Source organism: Cygnus olor, chromosome 20, assembly GCF_009769625.2.
Source record: "Cygnus olor isolate bCygOlo1 chromosome 20, bCygOlo1.pri.v2, whole genome shotgun sequence".
Classification (NCBI taxonomy): domain Eukaryota; kingdom Metazoa; phylum Chordata; class Aves; order Anseriformes; family Anatidae; genus Cygnus; species Cygnus olor.
The window spans coordinates 3,707,318-3,728,124 of record NC_049188.1 but is presented as its reverse complement, the minus strand read 5'-3'; positions in this window follow the sequence as shown (position 1 = coordinate 3,728,124).

The window sequence follows — 20,807 nt, the reverse complement described above, 5'->3', positions numbered from 1 at the left end:
GACCATCTCTATTTTTACTTCTTTATCCTTGTTTTTCATTCTCTAGTAGTATGGATGCATCTTTCTTTCCTCTTTTGCTTTAGGGAATTTTGATGATTTTGACCTATAGATGGCAAGGGCAATAAAAGTTTGATCTTTCATTTCAAAGCATACTCCGTTGCTTCATTTTTTCCATTCAGACAGTGAAGCACCTTTTCTTACACATCTGGCCTCACCTGGCAGTGAGGTGGAACAGCTTTTGTACCTCTTTAATTTCTTTGGCTTAGATTTTCTCTGACTTCACCTTTTATGATCAGTTTGGTTCAGAACTGAAGCTTTGGCAATTCTTGCTTGCCAAGTGGGTTTTGGTGAACACTGGGAAAGGAATTTAGACATCTGAGCTCTAGCCTCATCTTGGCGCTGATTAATCCCAGTGGGTGCCTGGCAAATTCACCTGTCTGTGAATGTCTGGTAGGTCCCTGCAGCCTATGGGGTGGGGAAAGTACTGAGAGGTGGATCCTCTGCGGCACTGAGAGCAGGATGAGAGCTTGCGAGTGTCTGAGATGTGGAGGGTCTAAACCTGTGGACAGTGGTGCTTGTATCTCAACAGATCACTTGCCTGGTGCATTGCTGCTCAGTCATTTAGCAAAGCATAAAGCCAATTCTTCTTGTAGGGGGACCATAGAAGGTGCCTGCTGTGACTGCCCTGAAGGGGAAGGGTTTTTCTTCTCCTTATATCAGCATTTCTAAATGTATAATTAATATGCAGAGAGTGAAGGAGGAAAAAAAAAATCACTATTTCTGAAGATCTGCCTTGTGATGATTATCCTGAAGGCCTGAAACCCCTTGGCCACAGGTAATTTGGCACAGCAGTGACCAGGAGCTCATGAAGAGGAGCAGCAGAGCAGGTGTAAATCAGACCCTCGCTAACGAGGTGTCAGCTGGCACAGCAAGTGGTGAAGCAGCTTCTTACAGCTGTTGCCCCCAGTGCACAGGGGTGTCCTGCCGAGGGTTGGTCCCTTTCCCATTCACTCACCCTGGGAGCGAAGAGGGTCTGAACTCGCTTTTGCATACGGGGAATCCTTGGTAGCTTAAAAATTATCAGACATGTTTATCAATGATGTGTCCATACCACGATGTGCCTTAATCCCAGGGGACAGTTCCTAAAAGAAACAGCATCGTTGTGCTCAGCATTAAATGTGTGACAGCAATGCTGTCTTTTAGATTTACTGAAAGAAGAGTGAAGCAGTTTGCGAATAATTTCAGCTAAAAATGATAAAGGTAAAAGGGACAGCATTTTTAAAATGCCAAAGCATTTTGTTCTAATAACTTAAGTACAAGACAAAGTTTTTCTACTGTAGAGATGGAAGATTTGGAATTGAAAAAGTATTAATCTTAACTCTTTAAGTGTTACATATTACAAAGACAAAGTAAAATACTTAATTTTAGGTTAGAGATATGCTCTTTGGTCAAAAGCTGACCTTTATTTTTTCCTGTGCACTTGGAAAAACTTGTTTGCTTGTTTACCCCAAAGCAAATCCATTTCTGCACATCCCTGCCCTGAAAACTCTCACATGCATGTGCAGTTCCACTGAAGTAATTAAGAAATCTCTTGCTCATCTCTGGGTCCATTGGACCTAAAGAAGTTAATAGGTTTTGGTCATGCTGATATGTGGAACTGATCTTGTTGGCAGGGCAGTGTTGTGAAACATTTTGCAGACGTCAAGCCCCCTTCTCTATTTGGTCCCATGTTCAATTCTGAAAACTAGCAAGTGAGGCCTAAAGACTGTGGCATCCGCAACAATCCTACTTCTCTGAGGTTTCCCTTAGCTTTATTCTGAGAGACAAGCAGAGCTGAGAGAGTTTTCCTTTCATTTACCATTGCATAATTTGAGGATTCCATCACCTTTATGAATATTGCTGCCTTATGGAAGCTTCAGTGGTGAAAATATAGGGCTTGCTATTTACCAACATCCTAGTAGCCCTGCATTTTTACACCTCAAATAATTTTTCTAATCATTCTTCCCCTGGCTTGTTGCCATCAGCTTGGATTTGCTTTTCTCCTGTAATTTCTGCACTTGTTCAGTAGAGGAAGTGTTGCCAGGGGTGTCAGGCGAACCCTCTTATGAACCCTGAGAAGTTTATGGCGCAGGTTGCTGTGTTTCGGAGGCGTTAGCATGCTGAATTAAAATAAAGCTATTGCAATTCTGGGAAACGGATGCTAAGTACTCGGCCCAGATTCCAAAGAGTCTCAGTGGCCTTGTCTAGACTGGGTCTAGAGGTAGTGTCTGCGCTGGGTTGCTAAAAATGCACCAGCAGAGGTACAGCAGGCTTTAATGCGGGTGTTAAAATGTACTCGTCTCTGTCTGTGCTCAACACAGCAGCCTGGCTGCCACTGTATACACTCCTAGTCTAGACAAGGTTATTTGTCCAGTTTGATGTGCCAGGGACAATGGGTGAGCCTCGAAGGGCTGCCCTTCGTCACTGCTCCTTCAATGCAAAAAGGAGAATTTTAGCCCAGAACTCTGTGTAGAGATGTCGGGGGAGGCAAAACCTTGGTCAACTTCGCTGCAGTTGGCATCAGTGAGAGGAGCGGTGGGCAGGGAGAGGGTGGCGTGTCTTGGGCTCGAGCTGGTTGTCTTGGGCTTTTGCTGCTTACTCTGAGCTCTGATGGCCCTGTGCATTCTCTGCAGCAGAAATTGACATGGAAATATAAAAGTTACGTTCTTGCTCTGCAAACAGTGCTAAGGAGTAATCTCCAGGAGCTACCTAGATCATAAAAGATGTATTTAAAGCCTATTAGCTAAAATGAATCAATTACCATTTAAAAAAGACAAAGCAGGCAGGGTGATTTGCATTGTGTGGCTGCAGCCTGGGAAGGCTGGAGAGCTTTCTGGTGCTGGGGCATGCGGGCAGCTGATTGTTAGTGCTCTGCTTCCCTGTTGGGATGGCCAACAGTTGCGTGCACAGACCAGCATCTGAAGCTCACACATCCTGAAGAAAATCAAAGCAGTCAGAACCAGACCATGCATGTAGCTTCTGCTCCTGAGCATCGGTTAATAAATAGCTTTGTTCATTCCCTACCATCGCAGGTTGTTAGGTCAACGGGCATTTTCGGCTTTAATGGCTTGTGAGCTTGCTTAATACGTCAAAATTGGCGGAACAGACTGTGTTTAAAATTCAAATAGTCCATTTTCATATGAAATCTGTGTGGGATTTGAAAAATGTCCAAATTAATGCATGGCACATTTGAATACTGACTAATTAGACTTAACAAATCAGTAAGAATTGGGCATTGGTGAGAACTAAACCTCTTAAAGAAAAAGAAGAGCAGCTCATTTAGAGAAGGAGAGGGGAAGGAAATCCCTGACACTTCATGCAGTGTTTTCCATTCGCGGAGATTTTAAAATGGTGATTAAAAGTGCAGTGAGTTCTGGGATGAACCTTGATGTGATATGTGGAGCAGACTGGTAAAGTCTGGGTGAGGAAACAGCAGAATTAAAGTCCTGACTGCTAACCCCCAAAGCTTAGGTCTGTCATTGCTGAAGGATTTGCTTTCCAGACAGTAGTAGAAGAATTAAGTAATCACTTTAATGACAGACTGTGCTATTAGTGTCTTAAAGTGACTGTGTGTTCTTCCAAGGCATGGTGAATGTTTGATTTCGTTCTGTCCTAGGTTGTTTCAAACATTTGAAAGCTGTGGCTCAAGGAGTTCCTGGTCTGCTTTCTCAGTGATATTGCAAGGTTTCAGTGCTCTCCTAACAGGAATTGCCCTGGGATCCAGGGTAAAGTCTCATGGAGAGAGACCATTGGGAAAAGCTCTCACATTTTTGAGAGCTTCTGTCAGAAAGGTGCCTTGTTCCTCCTGGTGGGATACATTTGGGGCTGATTTACCCAAATTTGCTTATCAGCACTCCTGTGGGAGGTGCCCTCTTTGGTGTTGTGCTGCTCCTTACTGTGAAAAAAAGGTTTAGCATCTGGATATCCTCCATGCTTCCAGGTGAAATGTTTCAGCAGCTTTCTTTCCTTGTCATGTGTATCTAGCATTTGAGCAAGAGCAGGATATCTGAGGTGTGACAGGGAACTGAAGGACAAAGCTAGACACAAAGTCTCCAGCTCGTGTGTGACACTGGCCAGGAAACAAAGATCTGTAGCTTGGCTGCGCGTAGGATGAGTTGCAATGCTTATGTGCCAAAGCACTTCAGGATCCAAAGGATGAAAGAACACAAAGCAGTAAGTATTTTCATAAACATGCCGAGCTGAGTTGTTGCTGTGTTTCCTACTGCTGTAGCCCCCCAGAGGTTACCAGACCGAGGAGGCTGCAGTGGGCAATAGCTTGCAGGGCAGTAGCAGCAGATGTGCCTTCACTGCGTAGTTGTCAAAGGTATCCCATTGACCCCAGCAAGGACTCTCACTGGTAATTCCTTGCTCAGGAAGCCTGACTGCAGCCAGCTTTTGGTAAGACAGTGAAGTCCCCTCCTTTTGTACCACTGGCCTAACTTGTAAAGTCTGTGAGCAGCCAAGTCATTCCCTTCCAGCTGCTTCTCTTCTGTTGTGTGTAAACACTTTGCCATCATGAGCAATACTGAGAAAGTAAGATACTTGTGTTATGACTAGAATTGGTATTTGATTTTTATTTTATTTTTTTACTGCAGAAGGTGACTCCCTCCTGTTGTATTTATTTGCAACTTAGTCCTTCTGGCCTCCTAATAAGATCACACCTTTAAATCTAATGACACGTCAGGAGCGTTTCAGACTGGTATTAACTGAGCATTACTGTACAGCGAGCCATGTCTAAGAAGCAATCATCCAAGTCCTGACCGAGGCCTCTGTTCTCCTTGTGACAAGGAATTATGTGATTTCCAGCAAAGCATTAGAATGAGATGCAAGTAAAACTGTTGTGGTGTGATGAAGGGATTTCTGAGTTATGCTTTCCCCTTTTTGTCTGACGGTTGCTCTTAACTTTGGTACAACTGGCTGTCAGTCTCCTGCCATGCATCCATCAATTACGATTGTGTTTATCTCATTTTAAATGAATGTGGCCACACGTGTATACCAGGTATTTACATCAGTACGGATCCATGCGGGATGGCTTGGGAATAGTCTATCCTGTAACCCCTCCCAAGCTGATTTTTCCAAGAGACTGTTATGCCTTACTGACAGATGTGGGCAGTCTTCCTGCACACTCAGTACAGCAGCTTATGAAGGGTAAGGACAGGTACAAGTGACAGGATTCAAGTGAAAGGCCAGGATTTACACCAAAATATTTCCGTTTCAGAAGCAGAGGCAATCCTTGCTCAGCAATCCTGCCAAACAGATGAATTTTGTTCCAATGTAGAGGCTAACACCGGCAGGTTTGTCTTGATGCTGCTCTGGTTATCTCATGGGGAATTTATTTTTGCCTGTAGAGATCTGTTTTTTCCTTAATGCCATTTTTTTTTTTTTGCCATGTTGACTTCTCTACATCATCTAACTTACCTAGTGAAGCATTTTATTTCATGCCAAAGCAGGCTGCCTTTCAGCTTTGAGATGGTCACTCTAGCTGTACTGCCCATTGGGAGACACTTCTCTACTGGGCTATAACGTTAGAGGCATAACAGGATTTCATGCTGAAGCACCCAATTATTTTTTTTTTGAACTGAAATTCTTCAAATTCAAAGCAGAAAGGATGTACAGTAAAACTAAAATCTTCAATTTGATTTCTGTTCTTGAGTATTTCCCAGAAGGATAAACACATTACCAATCTGAATTGTAATTAAAAAGTCCGTAATTGTCTTTAAGGGATCAACACATTTTAGCAGTGTTTGCAGTAAGTATTTTTTATAAATACAACCATATTACAAACCAATATTCTTTCAATGACTCGTTTTATTAGTAATATGCAGAGGCACTGCTACTCTGTCAGGCTAAAGATGCTCATCTCAGATGTACTTTCATTTATTCTTAATAGAAGTGATCCTATTTCAAGACTGTAACTGTCTAGGCTTTGCTTGCTCCCTTGCACAAAACTCCAAACTGGAGCAGTGAGTGCAGTAAGTTTTGGAACAGAGCCTTGGAAAAGAAAACTCTTCTATATTTAATTGTCTGTACCTGGTGCTGCAGATGAGGTACTACTTGATGTGCAAATCAGAATTTTCAGTTTTGCCTTGGGTAAATCTGTCTCAAAAGCATATGTCAATTATATGTTGGGACTCCAAATGCCTTAATGAAAATAAGACACTTTAGGATTAGGCAAGGCAAAGTAGTTGGAGCATGAAAAATATGGCTAACAAATTCAAATCATCTATGAGAAGCAGGGCAGGTAGCAGTCAAGGTCATGAAGATGCAGTGGAGGAATTTCATATATTATGTATGTAAATAGCTTGTTTTTGTTTGTAATGGTTTGTATGCAAATCAAAATGGAGTAGGAACAGTAAAAACTTGCCCATTTACAGAACTTCTCTGTGGAAACCCAGAGATGGGGGGGGCTATCAAGCCCTGTCCTGGTGCTGTGGTCTTCAATTTTTGTGGGGATTTTTGCTGTTGTCTTGGAGTTCTGTGTGTGTGTGTGTGTGGTGTTTTTGCTTTTTTTTTTTTTCCTTGTAGTTTAGATGTAAGCAGCACTAACACCTTAGGACTAGTTCTAAAATCCTTCGAGCTTTGGTGTAGTGCAGTTCTGTGACTGAGATCTGTGAAAGGTGAGGAGAGTAAGTGTGGCTGTGTTGTTTCACTTTTTCCCCCAAATGGACAAAACAATTACACTTTACAAAAGATAAACATGTGGAATCCTTTTCCTCCTTTGCCCAGTAAATAATTGTTAAAGATGCCACTGGGGATGTTACATACAGGGACTTGCAGATTTGTGTCATCATGTCCAGCCTGAGAGAAAAGGCACCCATTTCTCCGTCCCCGAGGTGGAGCAGGGCTGGTGCTGTGGTTGGATTATCCTTTCCTTTGCTGCAGCTGGAGGTAAGCAATGCTGGCTCTTTTGCTAGTGCAGATTTGGACACAGCCTGTGCTAGTTTAGGAGTTACAAGTGAGTTCTGCATGGTGCAAAAAATCAACACGTGCAGGCGTCCCCTACCTTTACAGACTCCATGTCCAGCAGCGGCTCCCTGTTGTGCTGCCTTGCAAAAGGTGTTACAACAGAGGTATCCTGTGCAGGATAAAGGGTTTGCCTCCCAGCTGCTCTCTCCCCTGCAGGCATATGCAGGGGGGTTATATCTGAACTTTGTTCAAGGATGCGGATTGCACTACAGGAAGGGTAAAGAGCTCTTGAGAGTATTTTGCTATTTGTTCAACCATGTAATGTGTACAGCATTGTGTACTGGAAATTGCAGTTGATATTCTTCCCCTGTTGTTTTTTAATTTTGACTACCACTGTAAACCTTGTGGAAGTATTCCCCCCACATCCTTCTCACTTCACTGAGTTTTCAGCCCTCTACGAGCGTTGAGCATCATGTTATCATGACAGTGCAGGGCTCCGATCCACTCACGTGAACGTGTTTCTCTGTTCTAGATTTAGATTGTAGTATTTCAAAAAGCCACATTTTGGTAAAGAATTGCTCACGTACAGGAATGTAGCTTGCTCTCTTTTGTACAATATTATCGGCATAAATGCATTTATTTCTATCCATGTGTAGTGGGCCAATATGTATTTGGAAGAGAATTTATATACACAAGATTACAGTAGACTTGCATAGGATCTACAATATTAAATATTAAATCTCTAGGAAAATGAGAAACCTTCCTGGAGACATTCCTGTTTGGTTTTTACTTGATCTTGTTTTCTGTTTTAAGGAGCTTATGCAGGCAACTCCTGAGGCTACTTAATTTTCCAATTTGTTCAGTTGTGTTGTAAATCCAGGCTATTTTCTTTGAGCCATTCCATGGTAATGTCTTTCCTGCTGCTACGATGGCTAACAGACCCTGAATAAATTTCTCTCTGTAGCTTCAGAAATTAGCCTCACAGCTCAGACTTGTGCTCAGAAAAGGACTCAACTGGGCAACAGAAATTATAGCTGATTGGGAGCTTTCATCTCAATCTCTACCAAAAGCAACCTCGAGTCAGTACTGATGAGCATTAGGCACCTTTGTTTACCTAATGCAGGCTGTGGGTCTCATGACGTTTAGGGCCAATAGTGCAAAGAAATAAAACACCTTTCCAGGCCAGCTGAGAGTATGACATCTTCAAAATGCACTTTGTTCTTCATGTCTTCTGGAGCTGGGCAACCTGCACCACTATGTGCCTGCTCATGTGGAGACTTGGGGTAGGTTTTGTTTGTGCAGGGCGTCAGTCACATCCTGGTGCAGGTCTAACAGTGTCCTTGGTCTGAATATGGGTGGAAATGTGTGGGCTGCATAAGTGCAACGTGGTGCCCAGCCAAAGGGATTGGATGTGTGAACCACAAGCCATAAGTCACAGCCCCATGCTTCACTCATGGGAGGACAGATTTTTTTTTTCTAGGCTTTTGTCTGTTCTACAGTTTTTCATTTAAAAAAAAAAAATAAGTAAAAGTATTCATCCCTCTAACTCACTTGATTTTTTTTTCCTTGCATTTTTATTCTTCCCTGAAAACAGGCTATAAAAAGCTTTCCTATTCTCACTCAGCAAATTGTTTCCCTTTGAGCACTGAAAAGCAAAATGACCAAGTCCTGCTGCATTTCCTTATCTTAAGCACTAACACAGAAAGGAATATAATGAACTTTGTTCTTCTGTCATACTCGGGGGATTTCACAAAATGAATTTGAACTCCAGAAATGTGGAGAAATCTCAAAATCCTAGCTCTTACTTAGCAAAGCTGTATCTGCATCTCACGGTATAGATGGGTACTCCTCTGATTACAATGGGAAGCTCTCTTTCACATCTGTCAACACCAAATAACCTGGTTTCACCAGACCCTCAAAAACCGTGGTTGAACTGAATGGTAGAAAGCATTGGGTAAATATGCCCCTCTATTGGAAAGGTTGGAAAAACAGATAAATTGCGGTTTCATAAAGCTGTAGCTGTGGGAGTGAAGTCATAAAAGACGCTTAACAAAAATGCCATTTATTGCTCTTGGGGCAGGGCATGAGGGGCAGAACAGTCTGCTATTAAATACAGAGGGCTGAAGCTGTTGTTTGTGCAGTTCTGATGGATTGCTGGAGAGGAGAATTGGGCCCTATCACAGAAATATCAAGCATAAGCTTGGGGAGCAAATACTTCTATCAAGGATGTTCTGAGACTTCTCAGTGTTCACAACTGGTAAAAAGTCCCTGGTTATATTACCTCCTATGTCAGAAACTGGTCAAACCCATAACATTTTTGCCTGTCTTCTACAGGATTTGCTTTTGCCTTCACCTAGCCATTGGTCAGAATGTAAAACTGCATGGGAACCATGCTACATTATGCCTTCCTAACCACTCCAGACCCTTTATCTTATTTTCCCAGTTGGAAACCTACAGGGTAGATAGAGCCTGAGTCATTCTTCATCTTCGCTTGCATCCTATTTCTGCCTTGGAGAAGCACAGATGAGTGTGCAAAGTGAATCAGAACAGCTGTTTCTGTGTGAATGACGTTTATGCAGATACTTAAGGTCAGGGACTGCATTGCCCAAAATAACTAGATCGAGTTGCGAAAACAAAACAACAACAAAAAACAAAACACAAAACTTAAGAGTGATGTTTCTTTCAACCAGATGCGCTGTTAGTCTGAAGAACACGGATCCATCTCAATGTTTTGTATCTCCATTTGTTATTGATCTGAGGGGCTTTTATTTTTCATGTTATAAAACCGCCCCTGCTCATAAATCACAAAGGCACCCTGACAGCTTTTTCCTGTCAGGAAAGCCAGGTCAGCTCAATTTGAACTAGAGCTAACTTCCCCCGGAGAATTCCTGGCCTCTGCTCCTTTCCCCAGCTCCTGCAGGGACAGCTACATTGAGGTGTGCTCTGTTAGGATGGAGAGTATGGAAAGGGATCAAAAGCTGCCATTCTGCCCCAATATGATTAATACAAGATGTTTGAACTTCACTCTTCATGGCTAGAAGCTTGCTGGCCCTGAATGATACGTGGTACGCAGTGCTAGAGCTCTGTGTCAGAGATGGTTTGTACTTTGCTGTAAACCGAGGTGTGCCAGAGGATGCACAAGTGTGATGGAGAGGGAGGTGCTGGGGATGCAGCTCTGCCTATGACCTCTCGGAGTCAGCATAAAAGAAATAAATCAATAATCAATGTTCTAGAACCCAGAAACAACCATCCCTTGGAAAAAAAATAAATCCTAAAGGAACACAGAGAAGTTACCTATTAACCCAAAATGCCTTCAGCCTTGAGGAAATGGCAAAGTTTTCTTCAAGGGAGAATGGATTAGTGCTTGTGTGCCGTCTGAGTGGCAGCACCCTGCTTCCCCCCTTCTTTTCTGCTGCTGTAAAGGATCACCGCTCCTGCACAGCCCCAGCATGTGCCCTGCAGAGGCTAAAGCAGGAGGCAGCTCTGTGGGGCAAGTCGCTGAAAGAATGGGCACGTGGCAGCTGTGCCTGGGAGGCACCTGTGAGAGGTGCTTTAACCTTGCTTTGCCCCCTGCTTGCAAGCAGGGGCTTAAAAGGGGGCTGATGTGAAGTGTCGTAGCTTGTGGCTCTCAGCAGCTGTTTGTCAGACCCCATTTACAAAGTGCATTGGAGTGGTGAATCCAATTGTGCTGCGTGGGGACTGAGGTGGAATAGGCCTTTGTGCAAAGGCTAATGTAGCACTTTGACATTTGCACCTGGTGTTACTTAACGTGCATTGACCTTCACCTGGTAAGAGTCCTAACTAGGACTCTTCGAAGCCCGTTATGATGTAGTGTTTTTTGTCTCATCACACAAACCAGAGAATTCAAGGGATTTTAGAAGTTAGAGACCCACACAGTCAGCTCATAATGGTCTGCTTAAAACCAAAACCCTACAGTCAGCTCAGAAGCAATCCCAGGAGCTTAACAGCATGGACAGCTGTGCTGGGAAAGCCCCTAACACGATCGATATCTGTCAGCAGAACGTCCTTCTCATGAAGCTGCCAGGCATAAAACAGCCGAGTATTGAAGTTCAGTGGCGTGCAGAAGAAAGCCCTCGTGAAGCTGTAAATGCTGCTGAGCTTTCCTGGCAGAGTGGAATGAATCGAGACAGATGTATTTATATCACTTGAAATGTTATTTAGTTGCATACACATTTTAGCAAAAACCCGATTAGCTCCCGCAGCCCGTATTCTCTAACTCTGTGTTATGCCTTTGAGCATCACACTTGCTAGCCCCCGTGTTTTCTTGTACAGCAAAAGAGGACAGGGCAAATCATCTTCCCTTTTTGTTTCACTAATTCACTTCTGCTGTTAAGATGCAGCGATCTACTACTAACCATTGGCAACACGAAATTCAGTGCAGGGTCTGGACCTGCTATCTGCCGGACAGCTTCTCCTCACTGACCTTTTCCCCCTGCTTCTCAGTAGAAGGCAAAGGCAGCTGCCCACTCCTCTTTGCCTTTAGAACGGAAAAAGACGACAACTGTGTCCCCTTGTACTATTCTTTTATTCCCTGTCCAAGGTAGGAATTATCTCTGTTCTCTTGCTCTCAGTACAGACTCCTGCCCTTTCTCTACCCACCTAACTGAATGCCATTTATCACACTTAGAGTCTCCTAAGGAAGATGATGAATTTGCTTTCTGTGAAAGTTGTGCTATTCTCTTTATAACAAAACTGCATCAGTGTCTGTACTTAAGGTGAAGATAAACATTGCTGGGCAGTGGTGAGGAATTTGGGAGTCTGGAGCACTTGTAGCTATTGAGGACAAGGTATCATCGTCACTATGAAGGCTAGTTACATCCTCCCGGTGACTTCCCACAAATGGATTAACCCCCCTGCAATACTAGCTGTGCTTTTTGAACCTAAATACACACAACTTGACAGCTTGCAATTGGGTTTGATAAGTAGCTTTTCACTGAAAGCAGAATTCAGTTTAAAAAAATCTGTAATGGGCATTAAACTTGACTTTTTACTTTTCTGCATTATGTGAGAGCTTCACGTAGTTTGAGGAGCAGGTGGAAGCAGTCCCTTTATTATGTCATGTCATTAAGTATGCGAAGCTTATTAAAACAAAATATCACGAGAAATCTGCTGTTCTACCAGCATCATTTTATAGATTTAGTTTTCAGAGCAAGGCTTTACAATGGCAAGGTTTCTATTTATCTTTATTGGGGTGAGAGCACACTTGTAGGTTCCAAGTGAAGGTAAGCCAAAGTTGAATTTCTCTGTAGGCTGTTTTCAACCAGGACATCTAGCTATGCCTTTTTCCCTTTTATTTTATTTTATTTTATTTTATTTTATTTTATTTTATTTTATTATTTTATTTTATTTCATTTTATTTTATTTTATTTTATTTTTAATTTTATTTTTAACGTAACAGCTCCACTGGCTATCTGCACGTTTTTTTTTGTTGAAGGATGAAGTTGTGGCATGACTAGCAGCCTCTCCAGAACTTGTAACACTGAAGTGACCTTCAGATCTCTCTCAGTCCCACCAAATCTGAACCTGAGGGGCACCTCTTGGAGCACTCCTGTGCTCTGAGCAGGTGGGAGCAGCCCAGTGCATGGTCTGCCAGCTGAAGACCAGACACTCAGATGGCTATATTAACTCCATGGCAATAAGATTACATACAGGAGGAAGCTTTTCATATATTTATTTTACTTTTTTTTCTCCCCAAAGGGTTCACCCTTGACACCTCTTACTTGTCCTGGCCTGCTGCTTTGCTGGGGCCTCTTCTTCCAGCCGGTACAAAGATACGAACAGTTCCATGGACTCTACGCAAAGAGTTAATAACTTTTTGCTAGTGTATCAGGATGTGTTGATGAAGATTCTGTTAAGTAAAAGACGCTAAGTCCAAGTTCAAGGCAGCTTGTGAATAACAGGATCATTTTTCATCTCTTTTTTTCCAATATTGCTTGCTCAGGACTGTAAAAAAATAAAAGGAGGGGGGGAAATAGAGGAAGAGCCTCCCAGATAGTCACGTTAAATATGGACAATAAAAATCCAAAGTGTTTGGCCCACTGAAGTTACCAGAAGCAGATGGTAAAAAGATAAATGAACGGGAACTGGCAGCGTACATAGCATAACCCCAACCTCCTCAAAACAGGGAAAGAGAAAGGAAAAAAAATCACTGTGTACCACTTAGAAGTGACCACAGGGAATCTCTTCATTAGCTGGAGGGCTTCCCAAATCCAGTCTTTGGCAACCCTGCACGTAAATTAATGCTACCGAGGATGCAATCTGGCCTGGTGCCGTCTGGTATGCAGTGAATACCTCTCTGGAGGGACATATTATCAACACCAATATATGGCTGTTTCTCCCCTCATTGGTTTCCTTTATGGGAAAGTGCAGTGAAAAAATGATTCCCTTCAAATTATTCACATGTAAACCTTATGATTTCAGAGGGAATAGCAAGACTGCAATTAAATTCAACCTTATTAGCATTAAACCCCAAAGCAATCATGTCAAAATAGATCTGAACGAGAACTCCCAAGAGTGAGCAGTGAGGAGGAAATTGTTTCCACGTTCTTATTTCTGGCTGTTGGTTTTAGTCTCCTCCTATGTGTCTGTGCTGACGAAGTGCACATGTTAGAGAGACAGCAGTACTCCCACAATTATACCCCAGCTGACAGTACTCTCCTCCTGGAAAACTCCTCACCATAGGCTCTTCAGAGATATTTTTGAAGGATTTATGGAAGAAGGTTTCCAAGGGTAGTCATTCACCAAGGCCTCTGAGAAGTCCTGCTCTACCACAACCTTCCTGTGTGGTAGTACCCAGTCTCTAAAACCCAGTTATCCTAATTTACTGAGGTGCCTTACTCCCTCTGCAATCCGGTGGAGCTACAGTTATGCCTTGGGCCTTGTGCCACTGGGTGTTTGTGAGGCTGAGTGCATTGAAGAACATGAGCTGGACAGCAGCTAAGGTAATGGAGCCTGTGTTAAATAACAGCCAGAAAAAAGAGGTCTGGTAACAAAACACAATGGCCTGCGGGAAGTGGTATTTTCTATAGCATTGAGTGAATTCTTCTATGAAATATGTGTTCCTGTTAGGTGCATTTAGAAAAATCCCATATTAAAGTCTCAAGGAACCTGTCTGACCTCTTTAAAGAACGAGGCCAGTGGGAGGCTTTGTAGGGACTTGAAAGCTGGCTCAGCCTGTGCCTCTGGTAGTTTGTTGCAGGGAAACCTTATCGGCAGCCTTCAGAGATCGAATAGTGTGTGCTGGGTATCTGCTGGCTGGGTAAGTGCGTATAGATCCACCCTAAATGCCTCACAAGGGCTCCTGCTGTGAGTGATGTTAAAATCTTTCAAGTGCTGTATATCTTGTTGTATTCAAGGTTAAACTGATTATCAAATTTCAGGTTAGGAACAAATTTTCATGTTCAAATTACGTGGTGCCGTTGGGGCTCATTAGGTCTCCCCTGTACTGTGATAGCTTCCCAGGACCACTTGAGCATTTCCCATTCAGCAGTATTCTATAGAAACCAGAGACACTTGCAGTGACTTGACCTTTTCTGTGGTCTTTAACACCTGACAGCTGTGGACTCGCCAAATTTTGGGCCAGGCTTGAGGAAGGGTGTATGATGTGTGTACGGTGGCTCCCTCTGGACTGAATGCCCTGCATGAAATTGTCTGCCCTGGTGGCAGGAGTCGGGGAGTCAGGCTGTATGTCAGCTGCTAAACTGTGAGAGGCTTTTAGGGAGCGGTGGCACTTCTGTCTGACCCTCACTCCAGCGAGGGGTATGTAAAAAAACATAGAAATAGCTAATAACTACTACTTTTAACCCAATAATTCTACTCGCCTCTAAGCAGTATCTTCAGCACAAGATTGGCAGACAAGAAAACAAAACTGAAAGCACATGAAAATCTCATCCAGCCCAAAGTGTGGTTCTTTGTCCCTTCAAAAACAACACATGGCCATAAACAACCCTGCGACAACAGAGGAGTGTTGGAGGAAAAGCAAGTGGCACGTGGTACAGGGAGCCTTGTCTCAGGGGAACTGGGGACTGAGGGGCATTTGGTTATTTTTGTACATCTGAGTGCAAGGGCTGGGGAAGGAATGTTGCAACGTGAAGGCTGTTTTGACTCACATCAGCTGGAAATGCCCAGCAGGATCTGGCTGTGTTTCCACTCACATCAACCTGTGCCAGGTTGTGCGGAAGCAACTTCGTCTCTCTGCGAGCTTTTAGCAGAATGGGGTTGCTCTCAGACATCCGCACGGGTTAGGTAGAAGAAAGGCTGAAATAACAATCTCTTCTGTGAATGTTCATGGATGAAGGCAAACTAATAATTTTTTAAAAACTGCTATATAGCTAATAGTTTTAAGTGATTTTTCTATTTCTAAAAGATAGTAGGAGCATTTACGTAGACAAGCTGGAATGCTTTGTATTTGTCCATGCACCCAACCTCTTGGCCTGCAGCTTGGATTATTTTTTTCACCTGCCACGTCCTATGTGACACTTGCATGTTCTGCAGGTATGTGGCTAATGGATACTTCAAAGCAAAGTGAACGGCTGTTGCATCAGCTTCCACTCATGCTTCTTTTATTCTGATATTAGAAAATGTATTTTGTAGTGGAAGATAATTTCACTTTGCTTTAAAGAATGTTGTTATATAGAGAGAACTTAGAACTGGCTGCAAAGATACAGGAAAATTGTTACCCTCCTTCCATTCACAGATTATTGTTCCTGCCAATGTTTTTATTCTCAGCATTACTGACAAGTACACGTAAAGTCTCCAGCTGTTGCCCTAATGTTTTAGACATCCAGTGTAAGGGCTCTGAAGGTGGTCTGGGATCTGTTTCTTGGCTGAAGCTTCCAGACTTGGAGCTGGGAAGGAGAGCAGGTCCTTGGAGTTAAAAATAGCGGTGAAGACCTGCTTTGCCTCTTTCTGAGCAATAAAACATCTTTCCCAGGCTCCTCTGCACATCATTCTCTTTTATTTATTTTTTTCCTGTATCTTCCACAGAAGGAGATTATTAGGAATCCATTCCTAAGTCAATAGCAAATTATAAGCCTTTGACCACCTGGAACTATTCCTGGTTAGAAGACGCAGAGACAATTTCTGCTGCTATCTTTCCCCTGTCCCTGTGCCTTTTGCAAGGACTGCTTTAGCTAAGGGAGCAGAGCCAGCAGTGAGCAGTTTCCAGTTGTGTTGGTGTAGGAAAACTGGACAGCTTGGTTAAGAGCATCATTTGTGGTTTTATCCAAAACACTGGTAACGAAGATCACAGCCCTGATACACACTGGTATCCAGCTGTTTTAATTTTGTTTATATATTAATTGAATTCTTGAACTAATAATGAAAGTCCCTTTTGAAGTATTGTCACTAAAAGGGGGAACAAGTCTTTGGAAATTAATAGAAGTAATTACTTGGGTGCAAGACGATTCTCTGCTTGTCACGGTGCAAGCTGTCAGGTCAGCTGCAGGGGGAGGCTACAGTGTTTAACATCTCAGTGAGGTTCCTCAGCCTGGCTCAGTGAAATGCATGGAGACAGCAGAAAAATTCAATTTGTAAATGTGTTCGATGTTAATTATTTAGCATGCAGGACTGGTTGTGCAAGAGTTTCCATCAGAAACAAAAGTTACTCTCACAAGGCCGGTTACTTTCCCTAACCCAGTAAGGGACCCTATGATGCTCCAAGCATAGCAAGCTACATCTCTTATTTTAACATTTTCTTTCCTTAGGTCCAAAGACTGCTTTACGCCTCTGCTAAGCTAGAGGGGAGATACCTGCAGTGACCACCTTCTGCATTAACAGGTCTCATAAGCTACAAAAACGTGAATTTAGAGTTTAATATAGCACTGGACTACATAATGACCAAGTTTAAATCCCAGATCTGCTCAAACTGCTTGTTCTAGATGCTTTTGATTGCTCTGCCTGATCTGTTGATATGATTAGCTACACACTGATATAAAATATATGAAGTGTAACTGTTCTCAGCAGAATGGGATCTTACGTTCATAGACAATTTGGAGATGCTACTGTAAATGCTCTACCCTTATGTGTTTGGTTGACATGATGGGATTAATCAACTATGGCGCAGTATGCTGTGTCTTGACATAATTCTCAAGGAGTGCCATGCTTCTGTTGCTTACTCGAAAAATATCTTGTTTCCTGAAAATGCTGAACTTGTTCTTTTGGCAGGAAAACTTTTCATTTGAAAACAATACATAGTGTAGATATTTACTCTGATTTAGTAAGTTTTTAAATGTGTTCCACTCAAATTTTGTTCTGGTTTAGTTTCCTGGAAAACAAATGAAAAAAAAAAAAAAAGCTGGATCATCTCTAAATGTGTTTGTTTTTGTTTTTAAGTTCTGTTAACAAAACAAAGCCAGCTATCAGTAGCCTAACAGTTCTCATTCTGGGACTAGCCTGAAGAGAAAATGGAGCTCAGAGGCTGTATGCAGGTGAATGGAAGCTTGCATATACGAGGCAGCTCCAAAAATAAAAATAAAAAATCTACACCTTCATCCATCCGAATGACCACAGGAGGCATATGGGAAGCACTCCCAGGAGAGGAATAGCACTTAACAGTGCATACAGCAGCATCTATAAAGTGCTTGCCATCTTCCAATTAGCAGAGGATAAGTATCCTCTTTGTTCTTTACCCTGAAACGAGGCTGCCAAATCTGGCAAGGACCTTATAGCACAGCTTCGGAGGCAGCATCACCAGTGTTCTTCCAAGGCTTACCGTGCGAGGTCTTCCCCTGCTCCTCACAGTGTGCGCTGTCAAGGTCAGCTGCTGGGGTGAAGCTTCGGAACTCCACAGCCTGCTGAGATCTCATCCGCGCTGACTGAAATGCGTGGAGACAGGAAAAAGATTCAGTTTGTAAACATGTTCGGTATTAATTATTTAGTGTATAGGGATAGGTGTGCGTTGGATCCCTAACAGAGTAATGACAGTCCTTCCCTGAAGGGTCTGAAGACCAAGGCATTGTTAGAACATGATACAGCTAAAAGCGTGTTTTGACCATTTCCAGATGATTTGGATGGGTGAGCCAGACTTCTTCCTTTGCCTCGGCTCTATTTGCAGTGGCAAATATATAGGATGGAACGAAGGGGGGAATTGTTCTTTTCCTTGCTCTTTTTGAGATCTAGACAGATGAAGTGGAAGAGGAGGGCTTGCTCCAACTTACGATAAGTTCAATTAGATGGGAGCAAATGCTCCTTTGGGAAGGGCGCATATGTTCCTTTAATAGCTCAGGGCTTTCTGCTGGCATAGCTACATTTGTGTCATATAGCAATTAGAGCTGAGGCATAATGACCTTATAGTCATCTTGACAAGCAGTGCATTAATTCACTGAAGAAGCTGGGTATCTGACATGTTGTGCCTCAAGTCTTACTTCTTCATGAAGTGTCCAGAGACATCCTATGCACTTACTATAGCAGCAAACAGTACTTTGAATATCTATGGCACCCGCTACCCAGAAAGGTCAAAATCAAAGCATGACATTCCTTTACCCAGTTATCCATGCAATAATATTTTATAGTCAACTGCATGTGGGTTACAGAAACATGATTATTTTGATTGGCTACAATTATGTTGGTGCACGTATCTGAGGAGACTGAGATCTTGAGTGCTCTCCCGAGTCCTGATGTCCCTGCATTATCCAGGTTTGGAGAATCAAAGCACCTCCCAAATTCTTCCCCTCTCCTGTGTTTAGTCTGCAAGAAGAACAGACAGATTCCATAGAAACCTACACACTTGAGGTTAGGAAGGACTAAACCAAGGTTAATATTTCCTCTGAAAAACATTCTCTTTCTGCAGGAGCAGGCTACAAATTTGTGAAAATGAACCAGGCTTGTCTAGTTCAAACTCTACAAGTTCAGAATGTTATTTAGAGGCTGTTAGGATTCAGTTTCTATTTAAACATTTCTTTCTACTACAGGGAGCTTTCTACTACAGGGAGACTGGGCCAGAACTAGCACCGTAACTTTTCACTTCAGCTCCGTCACTCCGCTACTTTGGACAAAGCCTAAACCACTAGAGGTCAGGGGAGGAACAGGCAGGGAGACCCCCTGAAAAATGGAGGTGAGGATAAAGTTCGGCAAAGGAGGCGTTTCTCTGTGGCTATATGATTTAGGCTAACTTTGAGAGCATTGATTTTTCTAGACAACCTTGTAATGAAACACAGGAGTGTTACTGGTATTTGACATCTTTCTTCGGTCCCTGGTTTTGCTGCAGATTTCCAGCAAGACCTTTACAAGACACCTGATTGCTCTATGCCACAGACCCCCATCTGTCACTCAGATTTCTGCTGCACGTTGTGTTTTCTTCATTCACATCAAGCACTGTAGGGCAGTGATTGTCTTCCCCCATAGAGGGAAGAAGAATAGGGCCCCACCATCCCCTGGGGCTGACCGAAATGCAGGACATTCACCACTTCTCTTATCTCCGAGCATTTTCTTCAACCAGAAAAACTTGGTTAACCTGGCCTAACAAAGGAGGTCCAGCTACAGGATGGAGGCTGTCTGATGGATGAAAGATATTCATCAGGTGCCCTTTCAATATATTTTTGCTTTTCATCTGCAGCGTGTTGGTTGTACGCAGAGAAGTCAGGCTGTGCTTGCCGGACTGGCTCCCGTCAGCAGAAACTAAGGGGCCGGGGGACGTGACCCTCAGCACCACGTCTGTGGGTGAGCCCAGGATGGCAGGTGGCCATGTGCCAGGAGAGGGAGCTGCCTGCCCTCTGGTGGAGCACACAGGGCGATGTGGTTGTAGGGGAAAGTACAGTTCGTCACCTATGCCTGCTTCTTGCAAAGCTGGAGGGAGGCCAGGGATGAAGGGAGGCGGAGTTAGGACAGGTCTTGCCTTGGCCATTTTCAAGGCTGAGATGTGTTAATCCTTGTATAGGAGTCTCGCTGATGTCCTCAGAGCAAACAAGGAGGCTGCGATGCAGATGATTGGTATTCTGCTTGTCTGCTTGGGGCGGCCACAGCAGAATCAGAGTGCAGGATACTGCAGGGTGGTAGCTCTGGGAGCCCTGTGCATGTGCACAAGGGATGCCAGCATACACCAGGGCACGTGCTGAAATCTCTGTGGCTGAGGTGAAACAACAGGCTTCAGCCTATGAATATTTTTAAGTTCTTTTGAGTATTTCTCCGCTATTTGTTCTGTCACTTTCTGTAAGAAATCTGAACTAACCCAGGAAACCCAACCTGCGTTCCGGGTACGACACAGCACGCAGTAGGGTTACACCCAGGGAAGCATTCCCCACGAAGGTTTGCCCTGCGCCTGCTGCTGACCTCCCAGGCTGAGCAAGCTGGTGTCTGGCTCATGCATGGGGCACGTGCTGCTGGCTAGGGGCTGTGAAACAAAGTGTGAGGAAGTACCAGAAGGAATTTGAGAGTGAGTCACGTACCGAGGGCTTGGAGTTTCTAATGCATCTGGTTGCTCACGGTGTTGTTGCAAGAAACAGAGTATTTCCTTGTCCTCACAAGGTTGTTTGATTACTGCACTCAGAGTCTTCTTCCCCCCACCCTGCCCCACCCCACTACGGTAACGGGATTGCCACCTGTCCCCTGGGGGTGTGGGAAAATAGTTCACATTTTTCCTCATCATTGCTCCTTTTCTGTAACTCTCATCCCTGGTCTCTTACAGCTGGTGGCATCAACAAGCCCCTTTTGTAAATGCCTGGGGGAGCTCTGGTGATTAGGGTCTTCTGGGCTGCTGCGTAAGGGAAGGGCTCTGGCTGCCCATGGCAGGCACGCTTTTCCATACTGAGTGAAGTGATTGCTGCTCAAGGAGTATTAGGCATGTGTGAATGATTACACCCACAGCTTCACGGTTAGTGCTGCTCATTCTCCATCTGCTCCAAGGA